Here is a 14,063-nt window from a genome sequence, read left to right as displayed (position 1 = left end):
AGAAACATGAATGTCTCTCAGAGGAAGATGCCCCATCAGAAATCGGGGGGGGGGGTGGGGCCCACCAGCTGTCTCCCTCCCTCCACAGGGACGGGCCTCAGGGGAGACACACCCAGGCTGTGGGAACCGAGCCCCAGGACTGGGGTCCTGTGACCATGTGCTCCCGAGTACAGACCCCCTTACCACTGCTGGATTTCATGAAAATGTTGGGGATGTGTGAGTTCTAGAACATGCTTTCACATATCAGCCATAACATTTAAAGAACAGAATTCATATCATGTATGTCACATGGATGGGTGTTTTGGAAATGGCTGCATTATTTTAGGAAATAGAGGTTTGAAGAATAGAACAATGTTAAAATTTGCAAAGGAAATCTGTAATGAAAAGTCTTCTTTTACTTTAACATGCTGACTGGTAATGGAGGTAAAATCTAAATAACTGAGGGGCGCATGAATGTAGATTGGGTAATTAGTTAATGATAACAATGAAACCTCACATGCTGGTGTACTGGCCCTTCATCAGTCTCCCCACAGCCAACTTCATGGCTTGGTTCCTCAGAAGTATATGACGGGATTAAAGGTGGGGGGCACTGTAACTAGCAATAAAATATAATTGCTAGCCCTGTGCACAGGTGTTTGAGGGAGGCTCGATTCCGTAGGAGTCAATGACCACACCGTTTTAAAGGAAAAAAGGATTTATTGTGAGCAACAGAGTCTATGTGCGAGCAAAATTATAAACAGTGTCCCAAAACCAACCAAACCCATGAACATGCACACAAACTGCACAGTTTCCTCAGAAAACAGCATTGCAGAGGCAATAATTCAGCACTCCAGAGAACAGCACGGGCGACATATCCAAGTTCAGCAGCAGCTAGCAGCAGCAGCTAGGCGACCACTGCGTTTTTGTCTCTCAAGGTCAGATACGGCCAGTATCCAAGCTCAGGGATTCATGGTGGGCTGTTCACGTTTCTGTGCACAACACCCCGGGGTTACATAACCAGCATTGTTTCTTGGTGGTCCCGGACATCGTGAACAGAACAGTTACATAACCAGCCCTATCTTTTGGCTCCCGGTCTGGGCGCTGGCCAGGCTCCCAGATCAAGAGGCCAAAAGGTGGTTGCACATCTTCCAATGTCCCCGCCAAAACGACATTAACACTTTATTTTCCTACAGGCATCACCATGTAGAACATAGAAATGACCAGGTCAGACATGGATGGGGTCCCTGAGTTCAGCTTCAGTTAAGCAAAGAGCCCAGTGGAGACAAACAGCATCACGACCAGCAGGTGGGGAAGGCAGGTGAGTAGGCCTTGGCCTTCCCATCTGTGGATGGGATCTTCCTGACAGCAGAGAAGATGTGGACATAGGAAATGGTGATGAATATGAACCAGCAGATACTCCAGACCACACTGATGAGAATGGGGACAAGTTCGCTCATTAAATTTTCTGATCAGGAAATAGCCAATAACTGGGGGATGTCACAGAAGAACTGGTGGACCACGTTGGACCGACAGTACGGCAAGGAGAAGGTTCCAGCTGTGAGCATCACAGCATAGGCACCCCCCACCAGCCAGGACACAACTATGAGCTGCACACACCTGTCCCTGCTCATGATGACCTCATAGTGCAGGGGGTGGCAGAGGGCAGCATAGCCGTCAAGGATCATCACCGTGAGCAGGTGAAGCTCTGTACCTACTGACATAATCATCATGAAGACCTGGAGGACACAGTCTGGGAAGGAGATGGAGCTGCTGTGCCTCAGAGAGTTGGCAATGGACTTGGGGACCATGGCTGAGATGAGGCAGAGGTCCGAGAAGGACAGACACCTCAGGAAGAAGTACATGGTGGTTTGGAGGTGTCGGTCCAGGGTGGTGATGAGGACGATGAGTCCGTTCCCCAGCAGGGAGCACAGGTAGACCAGGGAGACGAGCAGTGGGTGCAAGAAGCCCATGGTCCCCTGGGTGGGGAACGCCAGGAGCATAAATTCTTTCATGACCGAGAGATTCATCCCCCTTTTAGCCGTCTTCTGTATAACAAAATAAAGAGGAAGAAACTTTGTCAAATCTTCCAATATAGAAAATAAGTGCATTATCAGCATAGGATAATGATTCAATCTATTTAGCCGGTAATTACTCCTTTTACGTCCCACGGAGTCTAGTACCCTCATCTGCGTGTGCTGCTGTGTTCAAACTTTCATTTCCATCTCCTGTGAGGTGACATTATCACACTGTCCAAACATGTCCTGAAAATAGGTGAAGGCTTGAAGATTTCAATTGACCCTATAGAACTTTAAGAATTACAGTCTCAAACCTCTCAACACACCCAAATGACTGTGCCTCCCGACTGCCCCAGTCTTGCTGCTCCCCCTCCTCCCTAGGCCCCAGGTCTCCGCCCAGCACACCTCCCAGAGGTTGTCCAGGGCACATCCCCAGAGGACACGTGACCATGCCCAGCCCCACCCCACCCTGGAGAGCCTGTCCCGGCTCCTCCAGCACAGCCCTGGTCTGGGGAGGCCCCACAGGGATGAGTGTGCAGGGAGATGGGGTGTTCGGGTCCCCATTTTCCTGCTCCCCAGGAACCGACACTGTCCTGGAACTGAATGATCTGGGCTCGGTGTCCCCATGCGTTGTGTCCTGATGCCCTCTCTGTCAGATTCCTGCCCCTGTGGCCTCACTGCTGCCTCCTGGTCCGTCCCCGCATCTCCTCCTCAACCTGCCCCTGACTCCCCACATCTGAGGACCCAGAGACCACGTTTCCCACCGAGTCTCCTCCTGGGTCACACCCACATGTGCCTCCTGCAGGATGGGCTCATCCACCCCTGGGTCCCTCCCGGCTTCTCTGTTCCCCTCAGACTCATGCATGTCTGTGCAGGGAGGAAACCTCTCCGGGGCTGAGCCGGAAGGTCTGTGTGTGTGGCTGTCCCTGCCAGTCCCAGGGCCCCGGGTGCCCTGGGTGCAGGTTTGCTCCTCCCCCAGGCCCGTGTGTGAGTGGGGACGTCTGGACACGGGGCAACCTTGCCCTCTCTCCTCCCCCACCCCATGCTCATCCTCTCCCACCTCTGTGGGGTGATGGAGGGGCAGGCCCTGCAGAGGCAGGAGTTTTAGGAGAATATGGTAATATAAAATAATTCAACACATTGGTGGCAATAAATCCCGAAATTTAATAAAAACATGTTAATAAATTAGGGTACTTAGTTGTTAATAATGTTGACATCTCTTGAGTGATTTATATACAAATTTAAAATGATAAAATAACATTTGACATCTATCTCCTGCAGGCCCTGTTTAAATAGTGTGAATTTATTTAAAATATTACAAACAATCCCTTAGAATGGAGTTGGGGAAAAATCCCAAGTTCACGTCCATAAATAGTCACACGTCCCTGCCAGCCTCACGTTTGTGTCAGAGCCATTAAGTGGTCAACATGTTGTTGTAAATGTTATTGAGTATCTTTTGACTCTTGTCTGTCATGATGTTTAGGACAGAATGCTTAACATTCTGAAATTAACAATAAGTATTTTTTTTTCATTTCCTTTAGCATTTCTTCATTACAGTCTAATTCCATTAATTGTTGTGTTTTTGTTTAGTATGCAAAACACACTGATTGTGCTGATGCTAAAATCCCAGGTATTAACATTAATCGTCACATCTCCCATAAATCAAATTATTTGATCTATCTCCCATAGATCAAATTCTTTGATCTCCTGCATTTCTTTTACATCTTGATCTGAATTTCTTTTTCATCTCCTGCATTCTCTGATCTTCTGCATTTCCCTCTTTATGGACTTAATTTCATTCTTCTGATCATTGATTATTTTTGCTTTATCATTGTTTTCCTTTATGACTTCTGTCTTTTTTTTTTTTTTTTTTTTGGAATCATGGAAATTTGAAATTCTCTTTCTGGAAGGCTCAGAAGTTCTTCCAAGTTAATGTCGTTGCATTCTGTGTGGTGGTTTTATTTTTGTGGTGTGTTTTTTTTTCCTGAGGAGTTGCTAGGTTGCATGTTGTTCTTCTACTCCCTACTGTCTGTTTTCTAATTTGCTGTATGCATTGGGACACTGTGTTGCTTGGACTGGCCGGCATCTTGGTTGAACTTCTCCGCTCCCCTCTGGCTTCTCTCAGAGCCATCTGTTGGTTTCAAGCAGTCTTTTCTGAAGAAATGTCCCTGTTCTAAATTGGCAATGCGGGACGTACACCCTGCGTGCCTGGTCTGCCCCGGCAGTGGGTTCCTGCTCCTCCTCTGGGCTTATACTGCAGACCAGAAGGGGTCTGGCATGGGTAAACTTCCCAGCTCACCTCTGGCTCCTCTGGGAGCCTTCTGCTGGTTTCAAGCAGTCTTTACTGAAGAAATGTCCCTGTTCTAAAATGGCAATGTGGGACTCACTCCCTTCATGCCTGGTCTGCACCAGCAGTGGGTTCCTGCTCCTCCTCTGGGCTTGGACTGCAGGCCAGAAGGGTCCTGGCGTGGGCAAACTCACCAGGTCACTTCTGGCTCCTCAGGGAGCCTTCTGTTGGTTTCAGGCAGTCTTTTCTGGAAAAATGTCCCTCTTCTAAAATGGTGATGCAGGACGCAATCCCTGCACGCCCAGTCTCAGGCACACTCTTCAGCGTGCCTGGTCTGCCCCAGCCGTGGGTGACTGCTCCCCCTCTGGGCTTGGATTGCTGGTCAGAAGGGGCCTGGCATGGGCGAACTTTCCAGCTCACCACTGGCTCCTCTGGAAGCCTTCTGCCGGTTTCAAGCAGTCTTTTTCTGAAGAAAGGTCCCTATTCTATGGTGTTTTTTTTTTTTTTTCCTGGTCGCTAGGTGGCACCAGAGATCTCTCCTAGTGTCATTGGGGAGCTGTTTTTTTCACCCCGTGGGATGGGGAATAGAGTGGGAGTGGTGGGAAAGGCCTCAACGGCTTTGGGATGCTGTGTCTACCTTGTGCCCCACCGTTGTGGGGAACCCATGCCCCAATTTTCATGCCCCAGGTCTCAGTTCCAAAGCCCTCAGGTCCAGGACGTGGGCTGTAGCCCAGTTCAGTGTCCACAGAAATGGAGCCTTTGGCACCCTGCTCCCGTGCTCGGGTGCCTGGTTTTTGATTACTCAGTGTGGGACATTCACCTCAGTGAGGGCCCCTGCGCATCTCCCCGCAAGCCTAGGTCGCAGGCCCAGGGACCTGGGCAGCCACTATTCGCGTTTGATTTTCAAGGGCACCGCTTTTCTGAGCAAGCTTACCGGCTGGCCTGGTGTTGTGTGTAGGTCTCTGGGAGTCTATGTTTTTCTCTAATGTCACCTGTAGCTGTTCACTCACCTCCACGGAGAATCCTGCAGGGTTCTCCACAGCTCCGGTTCATGGGGTGTGGTGGCTGAAATAGTTCCTTTCCACTCACAGTCCTGCTTGATGCATAGTTTGTTCTTGTTGGTTATTTTAGTTTTTTTGTTTGTTTGTTTGTTTTTTCCTCCTTCCTGTTGGTCAGAGAGTGCCGACTTTGTGGTTGGGGGAGGGTAGCAGGGTTCTGAGCTTTCCTCCCTTCTAGTAATCTTTTATGGCAACTTTATTATTTGGGTAGTATGCAGGAGTCGTCCGTTTATCTTCCGTGTCCCAGTTCTCACTGGGACCTGCCAATTTTCCTCCCTATTAACTTTTATTTTAATGGGAGATCTTAATTGCAGTGTTTCCTCGCCACCATGTTCCAACTATGTGTCTCCTCCAAGTCTTAATGTCATCATTTATAATGTCCAGACTTCTTGCATTAGAATTTTCTTTGCCAGAAATTTATATCCTCATGTTTTTCCATATCTTTATCATCCTCATGATCTTTATGATCCTTCCATCTTCCATCATCCGCATGATCTTTACCATGAGCACATGCTTATGGGACCCCAGTCCTGGGCACTGGGTTTCCTCAGCCTGATTGTCTCCACTGATGGTCCCAACTTGGGGAGGGGAGTGGAGACCGAGAGTAGGGTCCCCCACTCCTCTTGATTCATAATGGGGCATCTTCCTCTAGGAGAAGTTCCTGTTCCTGCTCAAAGGACAAAGGGAAACCACACTTGACTCTGCCAGAGGTGGAAGGATGGACACTGCCTTGGTTAGTAGGAATCTATGAGTGAAACCTGGAATGGATGGAATATTAATTTCTATGATGCCTGTTTGGATGCCAATGTGACTGCATTCCCCTGATATGGTGTTCTCAAAAGTATAGTTAGATGAATTATCTTTGAAGAACTACATTTCTAGTTAAAAGTTTATAATGTGTAACTTGTCATTGTGTTGATATTTAGGTTCCCTTACTTTTCCAGATTTTATCTTGATTGTTTACCAGGTCTTCTCCACCTTTATATAGATTACATTTAAGTTCACTTTTCTTCCACTTGGGAACTGTGTTTTTTTTTTTTTATTATGTAAAACTTTATGCAAACTGCAGCTTGGTGATATTTGCTATTTTTTAATAATTCCACACATCTGCACTACATGTACGGGCGTTCTCATATTGTTTCCCTAACACTGAGAATGTGAGCTGGGGGTGACGTTCCTCCTCTCTGGGAGCAAGTCACTTTGTCTCCAAAGTCTCCTGACCAATGAGCACATTCTGTCCATGAAAATATTTGTGATAATAAAATGTAGTGAATCACAAGACATGACTCATCCATTCAAATTTCAGAATGAAACTTGAGTTAGAAAATCACTCAAAGTAATATTCATTTCAGTGATAGCATGCGAGCACAGTCCCCACCGCCTTGAGATATGACATCATTCCCTGGTCAGATTCCTCTTGATGTATTTTATATTTTTCCTTGGACAAATGCAGTGAGTGTCTGTGAGAAGGGATCTTTACCATGAGTGTTTCGTTGCAAAGTCATGTTAATTTGTCTTCTTCTTATCAAAGGAGAAGACTAATTTAGACTTTTACTGTTTTTACCGTGGTCACTTTTCACTCCCCCATATGCAGCAGTGTCCACTCAGAATCTACTCAATGCCCCACAGTGCCTGGCCCCTCTGTCCACACTCCTACTTTCCTCCCTGGTTCTTTCTGGTAATGAGCAAATTTTTGCACTCAGTCCAACATTTCCTTTTGCTGTTTGCCACTGTATTTCCATAGTTACTTTATTTCTATATTATGACACCAGCCAATATCTTTCAGTTTTTGACTTATCTCACTAGCATACGCACCTCAAGGTCCACCTTTGTTCACTAAGGGTACTAGTTCACACTTTTAAGAGCCGTGTAGTATTCCATTGAGTGTGGATCCACATTATGTATTCACTCCTCTGTCCACAGCACTTGGGTTGGGGCCAGGACTGGCAACAGTGGATGGTGCTGCTGGGAACACAGGTGTTCATGTTCCGAGTTGTCAAGTCTGCACATTCTGGGATAAATACCAGGAAGAGGTTGCTCCATCCTGTGGTTGCTCTGTTTTCTTTGTCTGAAGACATCTTCAAACCATTTTCCCAGCAGAGGTGAGAGGACCTTTCTCTCCCTCACCTTTTTGCTGTGTCCAGGCTCTTGAGTGGTCCCTTCTCACAGGTGACAACACATTAGTTTGGATTTCTACTTTCCTAAATACAACAATTTAGAATGGATCAAAAGTCTGGATTAGATGGAGCCTTAAAAATACCAGCAAGAACACATAGGGGCTGCCCGCTGCACATCCACCCCACAGATGGACCTTGGGACACAAGGCCAAGAACAGATAAATGGGCAAAAATAAACAAGTGGGCCCCACTGCACTAGAGAGCTTCTGTGCCTCAGAAGAAGCCATCCCCAAAATAGGTCCCTGCACTGGGAGAAAACTGTGCACATCACACACCTGACAAGGCAAGTGTCCACAGTACATAAAACCTATGAACCCAGCTATAGAGACAGACCCCCAGAGACAGTTTCCTCCGGGAGTTCAGGAGGTTGCAGCCTACTCACACTTTTTATTCAGGTTGAAGCTGTCCCCGCTCCTGAGCGCGTCCACCTGCCTCACACCTGCAGCAACTTGAACGTGCCTGGACAGGTCACAGATGCCTGCTGGGGCTGCATAAAATCTCTCGCATTCCCATTGCCTCTTTTTTATTTTATTATTAGATAGAATCTAAGTATCATTAATCATTCTGTCAGTTCATTTCCTGTGATGTCTGACTTGTCAAATTGATCATTATTAAAGATTTATTAATTTATGCATACAAGAACCAGGGTAAGGCCAGAGGTGAGGGAGGGTTAGAGGATCCACCAGAGACAGAGCGGGGAACAGAATAGGCAGACTGACCGAAATCCACTGCTGAGGGGAGCAGCAGGAGACAGGAGAGTTCTGCCCCTCCCTGTGGGCAGCTCCCTGGCCAGCTGGGCTCGAACCAGTACTGCAGAGACTGTGGACAGCTCCACAGCACTGCTCTCAACCTGGTGCCCACCAGGGAGGCCCTCAAATTGCTCATTTTCATCCCTCCCACTCGTTGTTCGGCTGCCTTCCCCCCAGAGGTATCCGGAGGAGACAGAGCACCTGAGTCTGTTATCTGAGACTAACACGTGGGTGCCTGGGGCTGGACGCTGCCCAGCCGGTGGGAGCTGGAAGGACGGACATTCCCTCGTTGGCTGAGACATGACAACTGTCTCAGTGACTACATGGGTTCTCCCGAGAACCCCACAAGTGTCACCCCCATCCCCCTGCAACTTCTCCTTGAGCCCCTAAATGGCAACTGGTCCTGCTGATGGACCCCACCTACCCCTGCCAGCATGTCCTATTCCATGGGGTCTTGGGTCCAGAACGTCCAGGTTTTACAGTCGAGGGGCAGGGTCACCCCCGGGGGTGGACATGGCTTGCGCTGCAGGCCGAAGGGGGGGTACACATGGGCACACTGGCTGGCTGACGGGCCTCAGCTTTGGTCCCCCTCAATGCACCCGCTGGGATCCCAGGAGTTGGGAAAAGCACCAAGCACCCTCCCGTCTGCGGCCAGGGACCATCCCCGCTGGGAAGCACGTGTCCTAAACCCCGGCCTCCATCAGCCCCCGGATCTGAGCAGACACCCCCCTGACCTCCAGCCCACTCTGCCCTACGGGCCACGTCACCTTGCAGAGCCCTTTGGGCACAAATATCCACATTTCAGTCAAAGCCGAACACCCATAGGGTACCTTCTGGGAATTATCATGTGTGCCCTCCCTGCCCTCGGGGCCACGCTGGAGCTCACGCCGTAACCACGGTCACTGGGTGGACATGCGCTATGGGGGGTGGGGCCCTCCTGGGGGTGCCACAGCCAGGCCCAGCACCGCCACCGTCCTCCGGGGCTCTCTCACTGCCGGAGTGGTCACTCCGCTGCTGGCCCACCGGCAGCAGACAGAATCCACACGCGCTGGGGAGGCCACCCGTGGGCAACAGCCTCAGACGCGCCGGAGTGGGTGGAGCCCAGGGCCCCCCATTCCTGTTCATCTCCCGTTCACCTCCGCCTCTGCGACCACAGAGCGAGGCCACCCACGAGTGACCGCTTTGGGGTCAGGCGCGGATGGCCCGTGCAGTGGATATGCGGTGGCTCTGGTACCGCCAGGGAGGAACCTGACAGACACGGCACGGCCAGCCCAGTGCTGGTAGCGGGGTCGGGTTTCGTGCCCTGATCACCAGGTCCAGGGAGGAGGCCAAGGGTGGGGCCGTGGACACTCTCCCGAGGAGAGGGGGGCGGGCCCAGGGTCTCCGGGCAGTGGGACAGGCTGAGGCATGTCCAGCCTCTGTGCCTGGCCCGGGGGCCGGCGGGTCGGGCCAGACCCAGGGTGTCAGGGGGCATCCAGCACCCCTGAATCCCCTCCCAGAGCTGCCCGCGTGTAGGGGCGGGCTCTCCTGGGCTCCCTTGCGAGCTGCTCTGACCCTGGCACCTCAGGGCCGTTTTATGGAGAGCTGCACTTCCAGGGCGGGGCGTGGACCAATCAGGCGCTGGGGTGGCTGGGCCCAGCCCAATCAGACGCAGGGTTATGACATGGTCCGATGGGGCTGGGGGCGGGGCAGCCCGAGAGGCTCCGCCCCGGTGGCTGAGGGGAGGAGCCCGGGAGGGGGCGGGGCTGCGGCCTGAGGCAGGAGCCGGCGCCCGCGAGTAGGGCAGGGCCAGCTCTGAGGAGAGGGAGGACTGTGCGCCTGGGTCCGGGACAGGGACGCGGAGGCTGAGGGGAAGAGGAGCAGCGGGTGCCACGGGGGTGGGCGGAGAAGCCGAAGCCCATCCAGGCACAGGCTAGGTCAGGTCCTGCGGACCCGCTGGCCGACGCAGCCCGAGGCCCGCCCCCCCCTCAGATTGGGGGCTGTCCGGAGCCTGGAGCGGGGGACACTCCGGCTCTGATGCCACCCCGGGCCAGGAGGGACCTCGCACGAGCGCCCCTGCCCCTTGCGCCCGGCCGCGCGGTGACCGGGGGTGACCATGACCGCTGGCCGGAGCTGCCCACGCGCCTGGGGCAGCGCCCGCTTCTGGGTTCCATCGGGCGAGATGCCGGCGCCTGCACTGCAGCCGCTGGCCAGCGAGGCAGGTGGACTCGGGGCCGGGGCAGACGCTGAAGGCTGAGGTAATTTTGAACAGAGCTCAGGTGACCCCCACGGGCACCCATAGGTGCAGAGTGTGTGGTCTCTCCTGTCCATCAACCACTGGTATTTTAAGTGGCCCTCTTGATGGCTGGGTTCAGGGAGAGGCTTTCAGGGGGCCCAAGACATGGGGCTGAGGTGGGGTGTTGGGAGCAGCGCCCTCGAGCACCTGACAGCTCTGGAGCTGGGTCCTCCCCCCACCCAGTGTCTCCAGTCCAGCCTCCTTCCATTCCAGGCGCCATCTTGCTGGACCTGCTGCCAACTTGGTCTGGGGGACACTGGGGATATGGGATCGGACAGTGCACGGGGTCAGGACTCTCGTCTCCTGCTGTATTTCCGTGGGAGACCTGGTAGGGCTCTGAGCACTCGGGTAAGAACCTGCACCCAGGAAGAGGTCCCCCCACTTCCCTGGTTCAGGCCCCAAGCCACAGACCAGTGTGTGGACAGGTCAAGACAGAGCCCAGCCTGGGGGCTGACCAGAACTGTAAAATAAAATCACAATTCAGTCAAATACAACAATGCAAGTTTTATTACATCTATCAGTGCTGAGAATAACATGGTATTTAAATAAAAATAATTGGGAGTAACATGAACAAATTCATATATTTCTTGGTTTTCCTTCTCTCCCTCCCCCTCCTGCCTCCAAATTTCCCCATCCCCCACACACCCATTTCCCAGGTCCCCATGAAGGGCGCACAGTGGTGACGGTGACCTCCCTGCTCCCGTTGGATGTGGCTCTTCCGTGGCTTTGATGACGGGGCCACACCGGGTCCCCATGGCAGGGTCAGTGGAGGATGATGGAGCCTGAAGGATTAATTACATTCCTTTCCATAGATGTGTAAACCACTAACAAAATTGCCTCTGACACACTCAGGGTCACTGAATGTGCTCCAGGATGACCCAATTAACACAGTCAAGTAAACACGACACTTTCCCTCTGGAGGAAGGTCCTTGAGGGCTGGAATCTGGGCAGTGTCCAACACGCGGACACCAGCTCCACAGCTCAAATAGCCCAGCCCTGAGGCCCTGCTCTGTCCATGAGGTGGCGCAGGACAGTGGCATCCCCACGAGCCCCGACCATGGAGTGAGGCCGGGACGCCCTCTGTCCCGCCATGGGGAAAACCTCAGGAAAGAAACTCGACATGGCAGCCCAGGAACTTCCCCTCCAGACTGCAGGTATTTAGTTATTAAACAGTTTTCCAAGGAGAATCTATTCAGATTAGACACTTTCATTCAAGCTTCATTTCTGTTTTCAGAAAGCACATTAAAGTATTTATTCAATAAAGAAAACTGACACAGGTCTTATGTCTAGTTGAGTTGATTTTTGTGTACGGTGTGAGGTAGTGGTCAAGCTTCATTCTTTTGCATGTAGCAACCCAGTTTTCCCAGCACCATTTATTGAACAAACTTTCTTTGCTCCAATGCATAGTCTTTGCTCCTTTGTCAAAGATTAGTTGACCATAAATCTGTGGGTTTATTTCTGGATTTTCTATTCGATTCCATTGGTCTGTATGTCTGTTCTTGTTCCAATACCATGCAGTTTTGATGATTATGGCTTTGTAGTATAGTTTGAAGTCTGGGAGTGTGATGCCTCCATTTCCTTCTTTTTTTTTTCAGTAGAGCTTTGGCTATTCGGGGTTTTTTGTGATTCCATATGAATTTCATCAATAATTGTTTTATTTCTTTGAAGAATGTCATTGAAATTTTGATTGGAATAGCATTGAATCTGTAGATTGCTTTTGGTAGGATGGCCATTTTAATAATGTTTATTCTTCCAATCCATGAGCAGGGGATGTCTTTCCATTTCTTTGTGTCTTCTTCTATTTCTTTTAACAGTGTTTTATAGTTTTCTTTGTATAGGTCCTTTACCTCTTTTGTTAGATTTATTCCCAAATATTTGATTTTTTTTGTTTCGATAATAAAAGGGATGCTTTTTTTGATTTCTTCTTCTTCAGATTTATTGTTTGTGTATAGGAAGGCTACTGACTTTTGCGTGTTGATTTTGTATCCTGCCACTTTACTGAATTGATTGATGAGTTGAATTAGTTTTTCTGTGGAGTTTTTGGGGTTTTCTATGTATATTAGAATATCATCTGCAAATAGTGATAGTTTGACTTCTTCTTTTCCTATTTGGATTCCTTGTATGTCTTTCTCTTGTCTTATTGCTCTGGCTAGGACTTCCAGTATTATATTGAAAAGCAGTGGTGAGAGTGGACATCCTTGTCTTGTTCCAGATCTTAATGGAATTGCTTTCAGCTTTTCACCATTGAGAATGATAGTGGCTGTTGGCTTGTCATAGATGGCCTTTATGATGTTGAGGTATGTTCCTTGTATCCCAAGAATTTCAAGGGCTTTTATCATGAATGGGTGTTGCACTTTGTCGAAAGCTTTCTCAGCATCGATTGATATTATCATATGGTTTTTATATTTCTTTTTGTTGATGTGATGGATTAAAGAACTAGACATAAGACCTGAAACCATAAAATACATAGAAGGAAATATAGGCAAAACACTATGTGATATTCACATCAAAGACATCTTTACAGACACATCAGACAAAGCAGTGATAGTGAAGGCAAAGATAAACAGCTGGGACTACATCAAATTAAAGAGCTTCTGCACAGCAAAAGAGACAATAACAAAAACAAAGAGAAACCCCACCAACTGGGAGAACATTTTTGCACCCAACACTAATGATAAAGGACTGATCACAAAAATCTGCAAAGAGCTGATGAGACTCAGCAACAACAAAGAAAATAATCCAGTCAAAAAATGGGCAGAAGAGCTAAAAAGAAACTTCTCTGAAGGGGAAATGCAAATGGCCAACAGACATATGAAAAAATGTTCAACATCACTTGTAATCAGGGAAATGCAAATCAAAACTACCATGAGATACCATCTTACACCAGTGAGAATGGCACATATTAAAAAAAACTAGCAACAACAAATGTTGGCGAGGTTGTGGAGAAAAAGGAACTCTTCTGCACTGTTGGTGGGAGTGCAAACTGGTCCAACCACTATGGAGAGCTGTGTGGAGATTTCTGGACCTATAAAAATAGAGCTTCCATATGATCCAGCAATTCCACTCCTAGGTATTTACCCAAAGGACACAGAAACATCAATTCCAAAGAACACCTGCACCCCTATGTTTATAGCAGCGCTATTTACAATAGCTAAGCTTTGGAAACAACCCAAATGCCCAAAAATAGATGAATGGATCATTAAGATGTCGTACATATATACCATGGAATATTACTCAGCATTCAAAAAAGATAAACACATGCAATTTGCAGCAACATGGATGGCGTTGAAAGGGATCATGCTCAGCGAAATAAGCCAAAAAGAAAAAGAAAAATACCGGATGGTCTCACTCATAGGAGGAATCTAGAAAACTTAAATAATGGACCAGGAAAATGAATATAAGAAAGTGAAAATCAAAATCAACAAAAATCTATGAACCAGAGACACTTTTTGGGGAGTGGGGGCAGGAGGGGAGGGATTGGGGTCAGAATGGGGGGTTTGCAATTGTATGGGGGAATATAAAA

This window comes from Talpa europaea (assembly GCF_964194135.1).
Source record: "Talpa europaea genome assembly, chromosome: 8".
Lineage (NCBI taxonomy): Eukaryota > Metazoa > Chordata > Mammalia > Eulipotyphla > Talpidae > Talpa > Talpa europaea.
The sequence above is the reverse complement of the archived record's forward strand: the minus strand, read 5'-3'. Positions refer to the sequence as shown.